Source organism: Tursiops truncatus, chromosome 11 (assembly GCF_011762595.2).
Source record: "Tursiops truncatus isolate mTurTru1 chromosome 11, mTurTru1.mat.Y, whole genome shotgun sequence".
Taxonomy (NCBI): domain Eukaryota; kingdom Metazoa; phylum Chordata; class Mammalia; order Artiodactyla; family Delphinidae; genus Tursiops; species Tursiops truncatus.
In genome coordinates, this window is record NC_047044.1 from 19611130 (window position 1) to 19628589 (window position 17460).

General features: G+C 44.6%; 2 protein-coding genes across 2 annotated transcripts in view; one reads left to right on the forward strand and one right to left on the reverse strand.

Moving 5' to 3' along the window:
• The window catches only part of WASHC3 (WASH complex subunit 3), a 137346-nt gene that overhangs the window by 95389 nt on the left and 24497 nt on the right, over positions 1-17460 (forward strand). The window contains exon 12 of the transcript XR_012324225.1: positions 7288-7445. The gene's annotated coding sequence lies outside the window, so the exon portion shown is untranslated. The remainder of the gene's footprint in view (positions 1-7287; positions 7446-17460) is intronic.
• The window catches only part of DRAM1 (DNA damage regulated autophagy modulator 1), a 90543-nt gene that overhangs the window by 15741 nt on the left and 57342 nt on the right, over positions 1-17460 (reverse strand). The window lies entirely within an intron of this gene.

Sequence of the window (17460 nt, forward strand, 5' to 3'; positions counted from 1 at the left end):
TTAAGGATAATATAAACAGGTTTCATTATACAGAGTTTAAGAATATGATTGGAATAGTCTGTTGTTTTGAATTCTAGAATGTTCCTCTCCCTACTGCACCCCTGCCCCCACCCCGGGCCTTCTTACTATGAGTTGGCATTCTCCCTCCCCCTGGTTGTTTTCTCCATCTCCATCCACTGTTATAGCACAGATGAACTCACTCTGTGTTTGGCTTCATGTGGTTGCCTTGCCTACATTTATTCTGGTTTCCTATTGTGTCGCCGACGCACATTTTTAAGAGTTCCATTATGTGGAATGGTTTTTTTTCCTACTCTCTTCAGAAAAATTGACTTTTCAAAGGAATATTAAAAATTTTTTTTTGTTTAAAGAAATAAGGTTATTTCTAGTTCTTTGTCCTCTTTCACAATTACAGCCATGTACTCCATAAGGAATCCATTAATGTGTAAGATGCTTTGAAGCTGCTGGATGTGTGCGTGTGTGTGTGTGTGTGTGTGTGTGTCTGCGCGCACACGCACGCGTGCACTGTTCTTTTTCTTTTTCTCTCAGAATCTTGCCACTGCCAACCACTGATTTAGGAATGTTTAGGGGTACATGCCAACTCAATAATCAAAATCATTTTGGTACTGGGAACCCAACCACAGTCTCTGTAGACCAGTGGAATTTATTGCTTGCTCCAGTTTATTAAGTAATAGTACCAACAACATTTTGAATAAAGAAGAGTCTGATAAGATATGATAGAATGTCAGGATAATTCATTTTGACCATAAAACAATGCTTTTTTTGAATCTGAAATACTAAAAGCATTAATAGCCTGATGGTCCACGGCTTCCTTCCCTTGACCTGATATAGGAATATGATTCCTAGCTCACTTTAGGAAAGAGTCTCAGGACAGACTGCTGGTTTCCTGCTACATCCATATCCCTGTTTTCATTCCACAAATACATATCTAGTACTGACTGTGGGCCAAGCACTGGCCTAGGCATTGGGACCACAGTGATGAACAGGATAAATGCAACTCCTGCCACATGGCACTTTCTGAAGGAAGATATCTTGGCTGCATAGATTACTGTCTGTTGAGACATTTGAGGCACATGCAAAACAGACTAATGGTGAAGCTTATGGTCTGTGTTCGGATCCAGGCTATACCACCCAAGCTGTTTTATTTTGAACAATTTTTGTGGCCTTACTAAGCTTCAGAGTCCTAAATTGCAGTGGTACTTACCTCACAGAGTTATTTTGAGGGTCAAGTGGAAAAGTCCTTGTACAGCTTTTACATAGTGCCTGGCTAAGAACCATGAGTAGCGGTGGTGGTAGTATAAGTTTATTTATTTTATGTTATTTTTCTATTTTTGGCTGTGTTGGTTCTTCGCTGCTCCACGCAGGCTTTCCCTAGTTGCGGTGAGCGAGGGCTACTCTTCGTTGCAGTGCATGGGCTTCTTATTGCAGCGTCTTCTCTTGTCACGGCGCAGTAGTTGTGGCACATGGGCTCAGTAGCTGCGGCACGTGGGCTCTAGGGCGCAGGCTCAGTAGTTGTGGCGCATGGGCTTAGTTGCTCCATGGCATGTGGGATCTTCCCAGACCAGGGCTCAAACCTCTGTCCCCTGCATTGGCAGGTGGATTCTTAACCACTGCGCCACCAGGGAAGTCCCAGTGGTGGTAGTAGTAGCCGTAAGTGGACCATATTGTCCCTCAGCAGAGAAGGTTGTGGCAAGTCCATGGGTCCAACCATCACTGGGGGGGAGGGGGGGTCACAGATCCATCCCACCCTAGGAGTCTCTTAAGTTTAAGGGAGAAAAAAAAGGCTTGCCCAATGCTTAGAACCACATCATCTTCCTTCTCAAGCTGCAGTGCCTCCTGCTGCTCATGGAAGAAAATGCAGCTCCTTCCTCCCCAGGAGTGTGTTTGCCAGCCTGCTGCGGCAAGAATCCCTCACACTGAACCCTGCCATCTCTGACCTCAAAAGATGCAACCCCTCCCGTCACCCCTGAGGCCTGCCAGCAGTCACTGCAGCTGTGGGAGCCTGCCATTCTGTGGTGTGGGCTCTTCCCACGCACTGCCCCCCTCAGAGCCCCTTCCTGCTCCATGTTGAGCCCAGAGTAGCAGGTCTGGAACTTCTGGGGATGCTGGGGCCTTAGGGCTCATAAGAAACTCATCTTTCTGATGGATCCTGGTGGGTTTTCCCCCTTCATTTATCTCCAAAGGAGCACTGAACAGTTTCCATATGGCTGCCACGTGCCCCGATGTTTTGGTCGAGACAACGTTATTGCCGTACCTCACTAGACCTCTCCCAGAATGGTCACAAGGTTCTCCTGGGCATAGTAGGGGCTGCTCTGCCCAAGCTATGACGCAGAGCAGAAAACTGTGCCACCTAGTTGCTCTGCACCTGTGTCTCTCCAGAGGCTGTCTTCTACCCAGCAAGAAAAAGACGTTAATTTGTTTTTCATTCTAGGGATCTAGGTGCAGAAATAACCCACTGTAGCTAATTGGCCCACTCCCTTCCCTGTGAAGTGGGCAGGCACAGAAAATCCCCAACCCTGCCCAGCTCACCATCTACCCCTAAGGGGCCTTGCCATAGCTAGCATGTGGGAGGAGAGCAAATTTAGATGAAATCAACACGAGTTTCCTCCTAACAATAATAGTTCTATTCATTCAACGCTTACTGAGTGCCCAATTACCTACTTGGTGCCAGGAGAGACAACCCCAGCCTCGCTTGCGGTAGTTTGGCAAGAGGCTGGCTGACAGGGTCTGTGTTCACTTGAGGGAAGAACAGCCTTATGCCAGGGGCTGAGCTCTGGAGGCTCTGCCTTTGAACAAGACTGCTTCCTCAACCAGGAAATGCCCAATATTACATACTACACCAGATCTTCTCTGCCATGCTTTTCCTATAAATCCGTCGAGCAGTACAGAGTGGGCTGCTTCCCCTGAAGCCCTTTCCAGTGTGCACTCAGCTTTGGTCGATCAAGCACACTTCTCTCTGTCGGATGGTGGCAGCCCAGGGTACCAATGCATTCTCCTGCCTCTCTTCATGGAGGCTTCCTCAGGAAACCATGCTTTGCTTCTTGCTGCGTGTCACCAGTAAAATGTGTGTCTGTGCCACTTTGGCACGACAGCATGCAGGTGTGAGGAACACACAAGGAGCTCACAGCATTGTGAAAAAGAAATCAAAGGTGATAACAGATGCAAATACACTTACAGACACATAAGGCAAGAGGGGACTCTGACAGGCCGTAATTGCACCCCCGCTCCAGGCAGCAGATTACAGTCTTAGTGAAAATGTGTACTTCTGCCTGATTATCAAAGTCCTGGAGGGCTGCGTGTAGAGGGGGACCCTTATTTTCACTCTCCAGGGGAAAAAAGAGTGTATCTGACAAAAACTTCCCCTAGGAACAAACCCCAAAGGAGGAGATGTTTGTGGAGAATGAACTAATTTTTGTGAAGAATGAACCACACACTCTTTACTTACATTGACTCATTTAAGAAAATTAACAAAAAAATTAAGTTTTTGCTGCACACACAAGGAATGTTTCAACATAAGCAAGTGGGTAGAAACATAGCTGTCAGCCCTTTGAAGTGAGATGGCAGATACTCAGGCGGGGGCCGCTGCGTTCAGGTGAGGCCTTACACACGAGTGCAGGGCTGAGGGGAAGGATGGTGGTGAAATCTAGCCTTTACTCCTCATTCAGTCTGTGTGGGTGCAAGTACCCGAGGGCGGGATGCCATACTTTGGTTCCTCACACAGACACTGTCTACCTACAAAGCCTAGAGGAGACCACTTTTCCTAATTCATCTACCTGAAAGGGCTCCTTTTTATAATAGGTATAATTTGTATGTGCTCAACTCAAAGCCCTTCAGGACTTGACAGGTCTGAGGGCAAGTGGGGTACAGGGCACCTGACTACTAAATAGTTTGTAGCATCCATCCCCCATTTGGAAATGGCAACTTCATAAAGCCCTTGGACTTCCTTCAGACTGATCTTCTCCCAGGGGTAACTAGGGAGCTTTAGAGAATAACTGGCCCTGTTCATTAAGGTTTGGGTTGTTTTGTTTTGTTTTTGAGATAATTGTAGATTCACATGCAGTTGTAAGAAATACAGAGAGATACAGTGTCTTCTTTACTAAAGGTTTAATTTTTATTTTTTAAAATGTATTTATTTATCTGTTTGTTTGTTTTGGCTGCATTGGGTCTTTGTTGCTGCACGTGGGCTTTCTCTAGTTGTGGTGAGCGGGGGCTACTTTTCGTTGCAGTGCGCGGGCTTCTTGTGGCGGTGGCTTATCTTGTTGAGGAGCACAGGCTCTAGGGCATGCGCGCTTCAGTAGTTGTGGCTCACGGGCTCTAGAGCACAGGCTCAGTAGTTGTGGTGCAGGGGCTTAGTTGCGCCACGGCATGTGAGATCTTCCCAGACCAGGGATCGAACCCGTGTCCCTTGCATTGGCAGGTGGATTGTTAACCACTGTGCGACCAGGGAAGCCCAAAGCTTAATTTTTAAACCAACATTTACTGAACATTTTTTCTGTGCCTCAGGAAAATAAAGATGCCTCAGATGAGACGTCATCCCCTCAGCACCTTAGATTCTTGTGATAAAGACACACACAACAGATCTCTTTGAAAAAGTTCATCGTGCACATTGCCAAGGGGCAAGTGAGCATCTTGGACGAAAAGTCCTGTGCAGTGTCTTGGGGACTGAGTAAAAGTGGGTGTTGGAAGGGCAATCTGGGCAGAGAACACAGCACGGGCAAAGGCTCAGAAGTATGAAATAGCATGGTGTGTGCTGGGAGCCATTCAAGTAATTCGGCATGGATGGGAACAAAAAATTCAAGGAAGGGAGTTTAGCGGCATCCCGGGAATGAGAAGGGAATGTTGTGTGATCCTGGCCTCCCACATTCTATGCTGGGGGAATGAAAAACAGATGGGAAATACGCTCCCAAACATGGCCCAAGCATGGCTCTTGGAGAAGCAGAAGCGAATCTTGCTTCAGTTCGAGGAGCCCGCTGAACCCTCACTTCCAATCCTTGGGCTGTGGCCCACTTCCTTCCATGACCTTCACGCAAGGCCAAGGGCGGAAGTCTAGCTCACATCCTTCTCTTCTGCATAAGGCCAGCAATTGGAATGAAACAGAGTCCCCCCTCTACCAATCTGGGCTGCCACATGGGACATGGCTAAGCCCAGCTGTCCCCAGTTCCCATCTGGCATGGAGATTATCAAGAAGTACCCCCCAGGGTCCAGTGAAAGGCACAGAAGGTAGTCGATGGTGCTGCTGGCAAGCTCAGCAGAGGGTGACCAAAGTGTGGGGACTGCAGGGCAGACCACCTGAGCTGGCAATCAAATGGAAATCCCAGCCATTCTTCAAAGAGACACACAACCCCAGAGAGCCGAGATGAGGCAAATTAACTAGGAGGACTCCAGGCCCTGACGAATGGAGAAACAGCAGACCTGGAGTATTCTATCCCCAGCTGTCTGCAGAAGGTGCTAGCAGAGGGAGGAATGACTAGGTACATAGGGAAATCATTCTTCAAAGACAGTGAAGATGCAAGGAGCAGCATGGGATCCGAGTTTTCACCTGCCCACCTCCACAGCGACACAATAAGCAAACGCTTGTTACTTCCAGGCATTCTGGAGAAGACAGGGAGGGGATGCTGAGATACTTAAACATGAGTTTTCTTGTGACTCAGCAGGCTGGGCTCATAAGGAAGATTATATCATTTATAGAAAGCTGAGAAAGCCACACTTTCTTTGAATAAATGAGTATATTGTGTGTAAATGATCAACCCCTCTATATGTGGCTTACGGACATCCCCGGGCAGGTTTTGGATGAAACAATTCTATTTTAATTTGGAATGATGAGGATTCAGTGCTGGTTGGTGATTTGTGAATCATGCCATACTCTCTACCAGGGCTAAAGTATTTCTTACTGAGGAAGAGATGAACTCCCTTTTTACCTGTTCTCGGGTCCAAAGATATGACAAGCCTAGTTACATCCCCCGAAAATGGATATAGCCGTCATAAGAGGACTGGGGTAGCCTTTGAATCTGTGAACTAGTTTACTTCGGGACAACCTGCTTTTGTAATATTCCACCTTGTAATTGAAAGGGAGGGAGGAAGAAAGTCTGGTGTGGGAATAAGACAGCAGTATCCTTTATGGGCAGGACTTAGAATTGGGTGACTTAAGAGTCCCAGGTGGCCATATTTTTAGGTATGTCTTTTAAAGTAAAACAAGGAATTTTCTTGTAAGGTTTGCTCTGTTAACAAACCCTGCACCTCAGTCTCAGTGACTTATTACAACAGTGGTTTATTTCTTCCTCATGCTATCTGGAGGCTGAGGTGGGCTGTGGCTTTCACCAGGCCCTGTAGGAAAAGCTCACTCTTCCTCTTGTGTGTCTCCCCTTTACTATCATACCACAGCCACACTCACAACACTTTTGACACCAGATGTGAGGGTCGGGGTGTTCCTGCACCACTGGTTCTACAACACCAGCTGGATGTCCCACAGTTCAACTCAATTCTGACACTGTCTTCCTGGAAATAGTGTCAGATCCTATAGGTTAAGGGCTCAGTCCCGCAAAACAACCCCTTCCCCCCGCCACTTCGGATGCCAGTCAGAAGTCCGGGTTGTCGCCTGTGCTGCTGACCAGTCATCCATAGATCAGGTATTCCCTCCACCCCTGCTCGGGCTCAATTAATGTGCTAGAGCAACGCACAGAACTCAGGAAAGCAGCTCCCGTACTGTTTACCAGTTTATTCTAAAAGGATATGATAAAGGATGCATAGGAACATCCAGATGGAAGAGATGCATAGGGCAAGGTATGGGAAGGGGCTCGGAGCTTCACCGCCCTCTCTGCCACTGTCCCAGCACCTCCACGTGTTCACCAACCCAGAAGCTCTCCAAACCCTGTACTTTTAGGATTATTATGGAGGCTTCATCCCATAGGTATAATCAATGATTAACTCCATTTCCAGCTCCTCTCGCTTCTCTGGAGAGTGGAGGGGAGGGTTGAAAATCCCAAGCTTCTAATCATGACTTGGTCTTTCTGGTGATCAGCCCCCCCACCAAGAGTCACCTCATTAGAGCAAAATACATTGCTATTACCCAGGAAATTCCAAGGAATTTAGGAGCTCAGTGTCAGGAACCTGGGTCAAAGACCAAATATTAGAACAAAAGATACTCCTAGTGCTTTTATCACTAAGGGAATTACAAGGGTTTTAGGAGCTCTGGGATAGGAGCTGGGAGCAGAGAAGATATATATTTTCTATTACCTTATACCCTGGGCTTGTTCTGTCTTCTGATTTCAGGACCCAGCCTCTACATAGGACATGTCTGGGAAAGAGCAAGAGAACTGGCCAAAACTCAAGATGAGTCATAGACCTTCTGCTGCAACATGGCAAATGCCATATTTACTCACATTTCATTGGCCAAAGCATGTCACATGACCAAAACCAAATCAAATGAGGTAAGGACATAAAATCCTCCCATAGGAGGCACAGTGGATCACCTGACAATGGACAGGGAGGGGTGGGTAGTGATTGGAAAGAATAATATGTTCCACCATGATAATATAAACTCATTATAGATAATTTAGAAAATGTAGAGAGGAAAGAAGAAAATCAAAATTACCTGTAATCTCACTGTTAACATTCTGATATATTTCCTTCCAGGATATATGTCTGTGTGCTTGCTTGTTTTGACAAATTTAGGATTACAGAATATATACCAGCTTTATAGTCTACTGGTTTATATAGAATTATAATATATAATGAACTCTTTCCCATATAAATAATCATTCTTTTAAAATGTCACTTTAATGCCTGCCCAATTTTCATATTAGTTTGGATAGACCAGATTTTGTAGCAATAAAAAAACCCTCAACTTTGTTGCCTGGCTTCGAATCACAAAAGTTTATTTCTTATTCAAGCCACATGTCCAATGCAGGTTGACATGGAGACTCTGCTCATCTTGATCTCTCTGGAACAGAGGCAGACAGAGCAGCTACCATCTCAAATGTATCTGGCTATTGTATAGGAAGGAAAGGAGAATAGAGGGGAACATGCAATGGCTCGTAAAGCTTCTGCTCCCAAGGCTTTCACATTTTGTTAGCCAAAGCAAGTCTCATGGTGTGATATTTTTTTTTTTAAATGGCCACAATATTTTGCAGATCCTCCAATCAAGAATTGAGTCTGTTTCTCCACCCCTTGACTCTGGGCTTAGCCATGTGACTTACTTTAGCAAATGTAACATGAGCAGAGGCTTAAAATATGCTTGTGCGTTAGGGCTTGATCTCTCCTAGTGCTTTTAGAACAGCCCAAGATTGACCTAGAGGGTGACAGACCATGTGGAGAGAGAGACCATGCTGTCCCAGCTATTACAGCCATCCCAGATATGTAAGCAAGGCCATTCTCAACCATCCAGCTCCAGCCAGCCCAGACCAGAACTGTTTAGCCAATCCACAGATTTCGAGTGTTGTCTTAAGCCACTAAATTTTGGGGCAGTTTGATATGCAGCAAGAGCTGGCTTATACACACATCTACATCTAATTTCATCTGGGAGGGAGCCATGATATTTTTTTTTAAGTCTAAATGACTACCTCGATATTAAATCATAAGGATGTGCCGTCATTTATTTAACCATTTTCTTTTTTTTTTTTTTTTTTTTTTTTGCGGTACACGGGCCTCTCACTGTTGTGGCCTCTCCCGTTGCGGAGCACAGGCTCCGGACGCGCAGGCTCAGCGGCCATGGGTCACGGGCCCAGCCGCTCCGCGGCATGTGGGATCTTCCCGGACCGGGGCACGAACCCGTGTCCCCTGCATCGGCAGGCAGACTCTCAACCACTGCGCCACCAGGGAAGCCCTTATTTAACCATTTTCTTATTGTTAGAATCGCACTGCTACCCAATGTGTTACATCACATTTACTACAACTATAAACAACACTACCATGAATATCTTTGTGTATAAATATTTATCCACGTTTCTGATTATTTAATTATAATCAATTGGTGGAAGAAGAATTACTGGGTCAAAATTTAAACCTCTTAATAATTACCAAATTATGAGACAAAAGGATTGCACCAATTTATATATCTAATGAAAGTATGTAAGTGTTCTCATTTCACTGCACCCTTACTCACCATCGAGTGTGAGCTTTTAAAAGCATCTTTACTAATCTAACAGGGGAAAAAAATCTCATTTAAATTTTAATTTCTTTGCAAATTGAGGTTGACTTTTTCTTTCAAGTATTGTTAACAGTTAAAAATTCTTACATAACACTCAGAGTGTATATGATAGTATTTCCTTATTTTTCTATATTGAATTAAATCCAGCCTGAGTGCCCCACAGGACTAAATTGGCCGGAAGCTCGATACCAGATATCTTTCCCAGTTTCCTTTCCCTCTCTTAGATAAGTCCATCTGGGTTCCCACGGCCTTGAAGTAGTGTCCAGTTCTCACACTTAGACATGTCTTATTCAGGTCCATCTACCTCGAGGGCATTAGAGTCGGTGCAGGGCCCCTCCTGCTCAAATTTTTAACCACCTGTTGTTTGCCCAATATCATGTTCTGTCAGCACCACAGGAAGGCAAGATGCAGACCTCTAGTTCCCTTGATTTGGCAAAGTTATCATTTGAGAAAGCTTAAATGTGGCATGTGGGGGATGGGAGGGGAAGGGAGGTGGCTGGGATGACCAGAGGTTACATGTACTGCAAAATGCTTTTCCCAGTGGAATGAGCAGATGTCTCAGAAGACAAGCAGTGTAACTATTCGGAGCGTGATATAAATGTCAAGAGTCTAAGAAATCACACATGGAATTATTGAACCATAAGTCATCATATTTCTTCTGTAACCAAGAAAAAAATCACATTTTTATTGAGTTAGAAAAGAAATACAAAATCAGACTATGAATACTGCTTCATGAACAGACTTACTACCAAGACCCTCTGTATTCACACCTCCCAGCTCCACTGTTTTTTCATACGCTGCTCTTTGAAAAAGCTGCACTTTCTACCAAATGTCAGGGGATATAGCTTCAGTCAGTCAACTGTTCTCATCACTTGGGGTGGTGGGGTGGATCCCAAACCCAGTCACATTGCTTGCCTCTAAGGAGCGTATAGTCCTGTCTTCCAACCTTCTTTTAGGTAAGGCAGCTGAGTGAAAAAGCCAAGTCCCTATAAAACCCACTAACGGACTACCCATCAGCCTATGTGCCCGTGTTATAGGGGTCAGTATAAGGGCCAGCTGCCCTGCATCTAAGACAAATGGAGAACTTGCAAGAAAACACACGAAGGCTGCTAATGCCAAACACGTTACAAGGCAACATTTGCCTGTGCAATCTGTGTGTTATGTCTTCTATAAAGGAATGCCAGTGAAGGAAGGAAATGAAAACCATTCCCAATATGGGCAACCTCCCCTCCCCCACACATGCTAGAGCTGAGGCAGTGGATACAAAAGTTGGCAAAGGAGCAGTGAGGGGGAAGGGACCCTGAGAAGGCAGATCAGAAAGGTCAGCTCCTGTGCTTTGAATTCGTTGCTGGAAAAGAGAGGAGTTTTTAGATGGGACCCCCACAGAGCCGTTTTACTGTTCCAAGTCTGCTTGGGGTCCTTTTGATGTAGTTACTCTACAAAATCTCACATCTCCTTTAAGATTCAACTTCAGCTAAGGGCCCTGAAGAAACAAGGCCTCTTTTGAAAGAACAGAAGAGTCCAGAAGCTTCTGGGTTCAACAGGCCACTGTCTAAACTGACAACCTGCTCTCTAGCCTGAGGGATGATAAAACTTCACAGACTGGGAGAGAATTCCACTCAAGAATGTCTGCTTCTGAGAGCTCACTCTGATTGCCCTCATCCCCGTTAACAAAAACAGATGTGTGTTCATGAGTAAAGTAAACATTCAAGGTCAATATACATTCCTCTCCAGCAATCTAGTTTGGCACTTCAGTATGAGCAAATAGGCTATGGAGCTGAGTGGAACTTTTCTATAACATTGGTGTCGAGTGACAGGACGCACATCTGTGTATTAGGTTAACTGTTACATTAAATATCTACAGAATAGACTTTTTCTGTTTCGTGGGAAATGGTCTGAGCTACGGTAAATCTACTGACATGGAATAGTTATTCTCTATGAGAGAAACAAGAGAGTATGATATGTACGAGCCTGAGTCTGAATGCTGGTTCTAGTACTTACTATCTGTGTAACCTTGGGCAAGTCATTTAACTTCGGTTACTGTCTCTAAATGGAGGTTTCAATAGTATGTATTTCCTGCCTTGTCAGCACTAAGCATGTAAAAATGTGAGCTTATTCTAGGATTACTCCAGGACACTGGGGGGAAGTAGTAGGCAAGAAGTCTCCATACCTAACCTTGTCTTCATTCATCCTTTCATCAAATATTTATTGAGTACCTACAATGTGCCAGCTAAAGATGCAGCAGTAATGATGAAAGACACACCTGAAAGTAATCGTGGAGTTTATGGTCTCCTGATGCATCTGCCACCCTCCCGAGACGTGACCCTCCAGTATCACTCAGCACCCTGAGTGTGATGTTTCTCAGAGTTACTTGAACCTAAGAATCACCTGGCACTCTTGTGAAAAAAACAGATTCTAAGATCTCACCTCATCCTACTGAATATCGCAGGGAGACTCTGACTTCCTTTCCTCATTGGCAAAATAAGGAGCAGACACACCCTACCACCGTCTCATTATGTGTTCCCAGAGAAACAGCATATGGGAAATGTCTTCAGAAACCATGAAGTCACTTTCCAGCTTGTGGCATCTAGGTTCTCTCTGGAGGATCAGAGAAGCCAGCCAAAGGCCACTCAGTGCCTATAGTCTGTGCTGGTGTCCTCCCACCCCACCTCCTCCTTCTGGACTCTTTGGAGACATGAATCAGAAGCCACCTATCCCCGTTTTAACCTAATGAGTTAATGGGTCTCATACAGGAACCAGCCTCAAGTCCACCACCAAGGTGAACACTTGCATTGTATTCTGGGAATGCCTATTACAAGGCTTCAGAGGTCCAGTCAATGGCCATAACTGGTGGTTTTCAAGGGACATCCTTGCCTTCCCTTGGCACCTGCTAAAATGGGAGATGAACCCAAAGATTAGAGGGGTGAATTGTAGGGTCTTGGTAAGTTCTCATCACCCAGCCCCTGCCCACCTCTCCAGCTCCGTCTCCCACTCCTCTTCCATACATCCACTAGCCCTTGACTGCCTCTCCCCTTCTTTCAGTAATCAAACACTCCAGTTTCAACGGGTCACAAAACCACCCAGAATAATGATGATATTTCCTAGCCCTCTTGCTATTGTGATCAATGGGTTGTAAGCAGAAATGTCATATGGCCACACCCAGGAACAGTCCACAATAAACAACTGGCATGTGTTTTATCCCTGTTCTATCCTACGCCTTCCTCCATCCTGCTGCTTGGAAAGCAGAGGTAGCAACTGAAGCTCTAGCATCTGTTTTAGATGTTGGGAATGAGACAACATGTTAGGAGTTCTGGGACCCTGAGCACTGTATGGCACAGAGCCTCTGCTTCAGTCCTGAACTACCAACCTCGGTGCTTTTACATAAAAAGGAAGTACACCTCTATTTAATTTAAATCAGTGTTATTTTGAGTTTCTATTACATACTCCAAAGTGAGTCTTTACTGATACGGTGCTCAGGAGGATGGATTCTGGAAATGCACTGCCTAAGTTCAATCACTTATTAGCTGATAGCCACAGGTATATTGCTTCACTTTTTGGCCTCAACTATAGAAGGTAGATGCTAAAGACAGCATCTACCTTCTTGGATTGTTGTTAGGAATGAGCTAATAATATATGTGAAGCTTAAAACATGTAAGGCCTGACATAGAGTAAACACCCAGAATAAAAGTGTGCCCTAAGGGAGTAAGATTGAAGGTTGTTCTCTCAAATCAGAGGTAGGCTTTTTTAGTGCAGCAGCAATACCAATAGTGTTAATAATAATATCTTTTAAAATTTTATGGATTACTTTGCAGGAATCTTTTCAACAGTTATGTATGAAGTGTGCATTATGTATGTATGAGTTATGTATAATTACTTTCATTCCACAGAGAAGAGAATGCAAGGTTAGAGAGGTTAGGTTAACATGCCCCAAATCACATAGTTAGTAAGGGTCTGTGATAGGATTCACATGCAGGTTTTTCACTTCCAAATTCCATACATTTTCTGAAAACCTTCACTTGCTCCTAAATGCAAGTTGTTGTACTGCTATGCATTCTCTTTTTTAGATGCCTGATGCACATACATTTTTTGCAAAGGGATTCCCAGGCTAGATTTTTCTGTTTGCAAAGAATCAAAAAGGGTGCCCAAATTCCCCATGTAAGAAATTTTGTTTTCTGGTCGCCGACAGCTCAAATGTGAATAGGCCGTGTATTTGATCCCATAAAATGTTAGCCCTAGACTATACTTTGAAAAAAGGGGTCCGATCAGGGCTCGCCTCAGGAATGGGGGTGGAAGAAAAGCCTTGATCCATCCCCATCCTGGTTGCAGTCTGGACAAAAAGCCCTGATTCTGAGTGATGTTTCAGGCTCACCCTAAAAGGGGCCCAGAGTTGAGCGTCTGGGATGGGAGTGAGGCTTTATGACAGTGCATGTGTTTTGAATTGACAATTCTTTTAACAGAAGCAACTTGGAACCAGGACTGGGGGAGCTGCTGCTCACTGGAATGTTGTAGCCATTTTCCATGTTCCCTGAGGGCAGGGCAGGTGGCTCCCATTGCATCTGGGGGCGGGGTTAAGTTAGATGCTAGGAAAAGCTTGCTTCCTATAATGACTGTGAAAGGCAGGCACAAATGTGGTTGTGGAATATAGTTATCTGTGCAAATTTGAAGCAAGTATAGGAAAAAATCTTTCACACGTAGAGGATATGGATTGAATGTCGTTGTAGCAGAAAACAGGAATTGAGAACAGAAAGTAATGGTATAGGGCTTCCCTGGTGGCTCAGTGGTTAAGAATCCGCCTGCCAATGCAGGTGACATGGGTTCGAGCCCTGGTCCGGGAAGATCCCACATGCCGCGGAGCAACTAAGCCCATGCGCCACAACTACTGAGCCTGCGCTCTAGAGCCCACGTGCCGCAGCTACTGAGCCCGCGTGCCACAACTACTGAAGCCCGTGTGCCTAGAGCCCGTGCTCTGCAACGAGAAGCCACCACAATGAGAAGACTGCACGCCGCAACGAAAGAGTAGCCCCCGCTCGCCGCAACTAGAGAAAGCCCGTGCACAGCAACGAAGAGCCAACGCAGCCAAAAATAAATAAATAAATTTATATTAAAAAAAGAACGGGATGGTCAAAAATAAGATGCTCCACGCAGTGTGTAGAATCAGGGAGGGGTGTGGCTTTTGCTTGTGCACCTTGCCTGGAACCTAAGGGCTTGGGGTCCAGCACAAGGGAATGGGAGGAAGCTCAGGCAGCGGCCAGGCTGGCACACCTCCCTGCAGGGCCTGGGCATTCTGGTCCCCTCGTGCACACAACCAAAGGATGAAATCAGGTGAAGGCTGAGGACTCTCCAAGCTCCGAGTTCCTCTGAGCCAGAATGTAGAGAATTTCTATCGATGGAAAGTGATTTCTCTATCCTCTGTTAGTTTCTGTGGGCTACACTCCTGAATCTTATTTACACTTTCTCTTGAGGAAAAAATTGTGTAAGCCTATGGAAAGTTTCTTTCCTAAGCGGCGGGTTCTGTGTAGGGGCAGCGTGGGCACGAGGGTGTAGTTAACAATGAGGGAAGTTGTAGGGAAACGTGACAATATCAACTTAGAAACTCCAATCCCTTGTGTTTGACCTGGACAGGGAGGCCTGCCTGCTTTGTCCTACTTCACAGGAAAATGACAAAGAGGGGATAAGTGAGAAAAAGTTAAAAGTTATGTACAACCCTTTTGCCTCCAAGCCTCTTACAGCCTGCCACATCGTTAAAAAGGCTTACTGTGTAAGTCTTACACCCAAAGTTTAGAGAAAAAGAAATATTAATTGAAAAAAACTTGTTATATCCTAATGAAGTTTGTTCTTTTCTTCACCTGTACAATTTTTTTAACTTATGTAAAATGAGAGAATTGGTGAAGGAAAGAAGAATTACTTTTTCAACTCACAGACTCTACATTTACTCCAATAAGAAATTCCACTGTCAAATGTAGTTGCCCCAAAGTGAACACAACCAACCACAAGCAGTTGAAAAGAGTTGGTCTATATGCTTTTCTATGTATAAAGGTAAAGGGCAAACGTACAGTGTTAGCTATCCTAATTCGTTCCCAATTTTTTCTCCAAAGGAAAGAGAGGGAGAGAGACCCAAAAGGGAGAAGAGTTGGCTCTCAGTAGCTTTCCATTCGGCTGGAAAAGGAACAGCTCTGGTTGCTACAACTATGGTTGCTCCTTCTTGCTATTTATGGATGGGGTGGCTGTTACTGCAGTCCACTAGTGCCCCCTATTGTCCCCTTCAGGAAACTCACAGGGCAGCATGAACGGCTAAACCTGGGTAAGTCATCTTAACACCCTCGAAACTTTTCTGACAAAGAAATCTCAAAATTTTGAAACTATGCTTCCACATTTAATTCACTGAAAGACAGTTTATAGTCAAGTTACATTATTATTTCTGAGACTTAGAGAATGTTAGGAAGGATCTTTAGAAAGTATGTAGCCAATTGTTTTTTAACCTAAGTGTGGGTATTAGCTCTGAGAGATATTAGCAGTTATTATGTGAAACCAAAATGGGTTAGGAGACACTGGGTTAAATAAACATTAATTAAATATTAGATAAGCAGGATCTTTCCTGCTGGTCTTCTCAGATCCTTTAATATGGATTGTGTGCCTCCCAAGGGGAAATGCAATTCCCGATAACATTTGACAAGAACCACGTTGTATATGAATTTCTTGTAGGGCTAATATTTCAGGGAACACTTTGCGAAAGTGCTAATTGAGTCCAAATGAATCATTCTACAGATTTGGAAATAGTCCCAGGGAGGTGCCAGTGGCTTGGTGGTAGTTAGTAGGGCCGCCGTGAGGATCTGTCAGGAGGCTCCCAGCTCCCAGAGCTGCTTCTTCACCAGAGAGCCTACCTCCTCCCCAGAGTCAATTCTTAGTATTCCTATTTCCACAAAGCGTGTTTACCTGTGGAATGGGAAATGGCATTGCCTTCAGCCAAGGATATTGGGAAAGTGAAGTAGACCCCTTTCAAGTATGCTCCAACTCTTTGGGGAGGAGAATTTGCTTCTGGTATTTTCGATTCAATTTTGCTGTCTCTTGTGAAGAACCTCATTTTTTTATAAAAAATGTATATTCAGCAAATACGATGCACACGGTTTTCTGGTACTTGGAAGATTCAACATGATATAGCACATTGGGTAAGAGCAAAGGTTTGGAGGTCAGGTTCTGGTTCTGCCACATTCTGGCTGTGTACATTTGGACAAGTTACTTATCATCTTTAAACTCAAGATATGGAAACAACTTAAGTGTCCATTGACAGATAAGCAGATTAAAAAATTGTGGTGTGTATGTATGTGTATGTATATATATGTATATACACATATATATATACACACAATGAAATTTTATTCAGCTTTAAAAAAAAAAGAAGGAGATCTTGCCATGTGAAACAACATAGATGAGCCTGGAAGACATTATGCTAACTGAAATAAGCCAGGCACAGAAAAAAAACTGCATGATCTCACTTATATGTGGAATCTAAGAAAGTTGAATATATAGAAGTAAAGAATAGAATGATGGTTACCAGGGGTGGGAAGGTGGGGGAAATGGGGTGATGTTGGTCAAAGGATACAAAGTTGCACTTATGGAGGATGAATAAGTCTGGAGATCTAATGTACAGCATGATGTGGTTAAGAATACCATAGTGATTACTGGAAATCTGCTAAGAGTAATTTCAGTGCTCTCACCAAAACAATAACTAAAAAAGTTAACTATGGGAGAAGATATGTTAATTCGCTTAATTGCAGTGTATGATTACTGCATACACTACGTATATGTGTATCAAATCATCTTGTCGTGGGACTTCCCCTAGCAACCAGTGGTCAAGACTCTGCACTTCTACTGCAGGGGGCACGGGTTCGATCCCTGGTCAGGGAACTAAGATCCCACATGCCTCGTGGTGCGGCCAAAACAAAAAAAATCATCATGTCGTACACCTAAAATATATACAATTTTTATTTTAAAAACTCAATTTGTAAAATAAATAAAAGACTCAGAATCCCTATCTATAAAACCTGACTGGGCTTTCCTGGTGGCGCAGTGGTTGAGAGTCCGCCTGCCGATGCAGGGGACACGGGTTCGTACCCCGGTCTGGGAAGGTCCCACATGCCGCGGAGCGGCTGGGCCCGTGAGCCATGGCCACTGAGCCTGCGCATCCGGAGCCTGTGCTCCGCAATGGGAGAGACCACAACAGTGAGAGGCCCGCGTACCGCAAAAAAAAAAAAAAACCTGACTAATCCCTTCTCCACAGGATTGTGTTGAGGACTAAA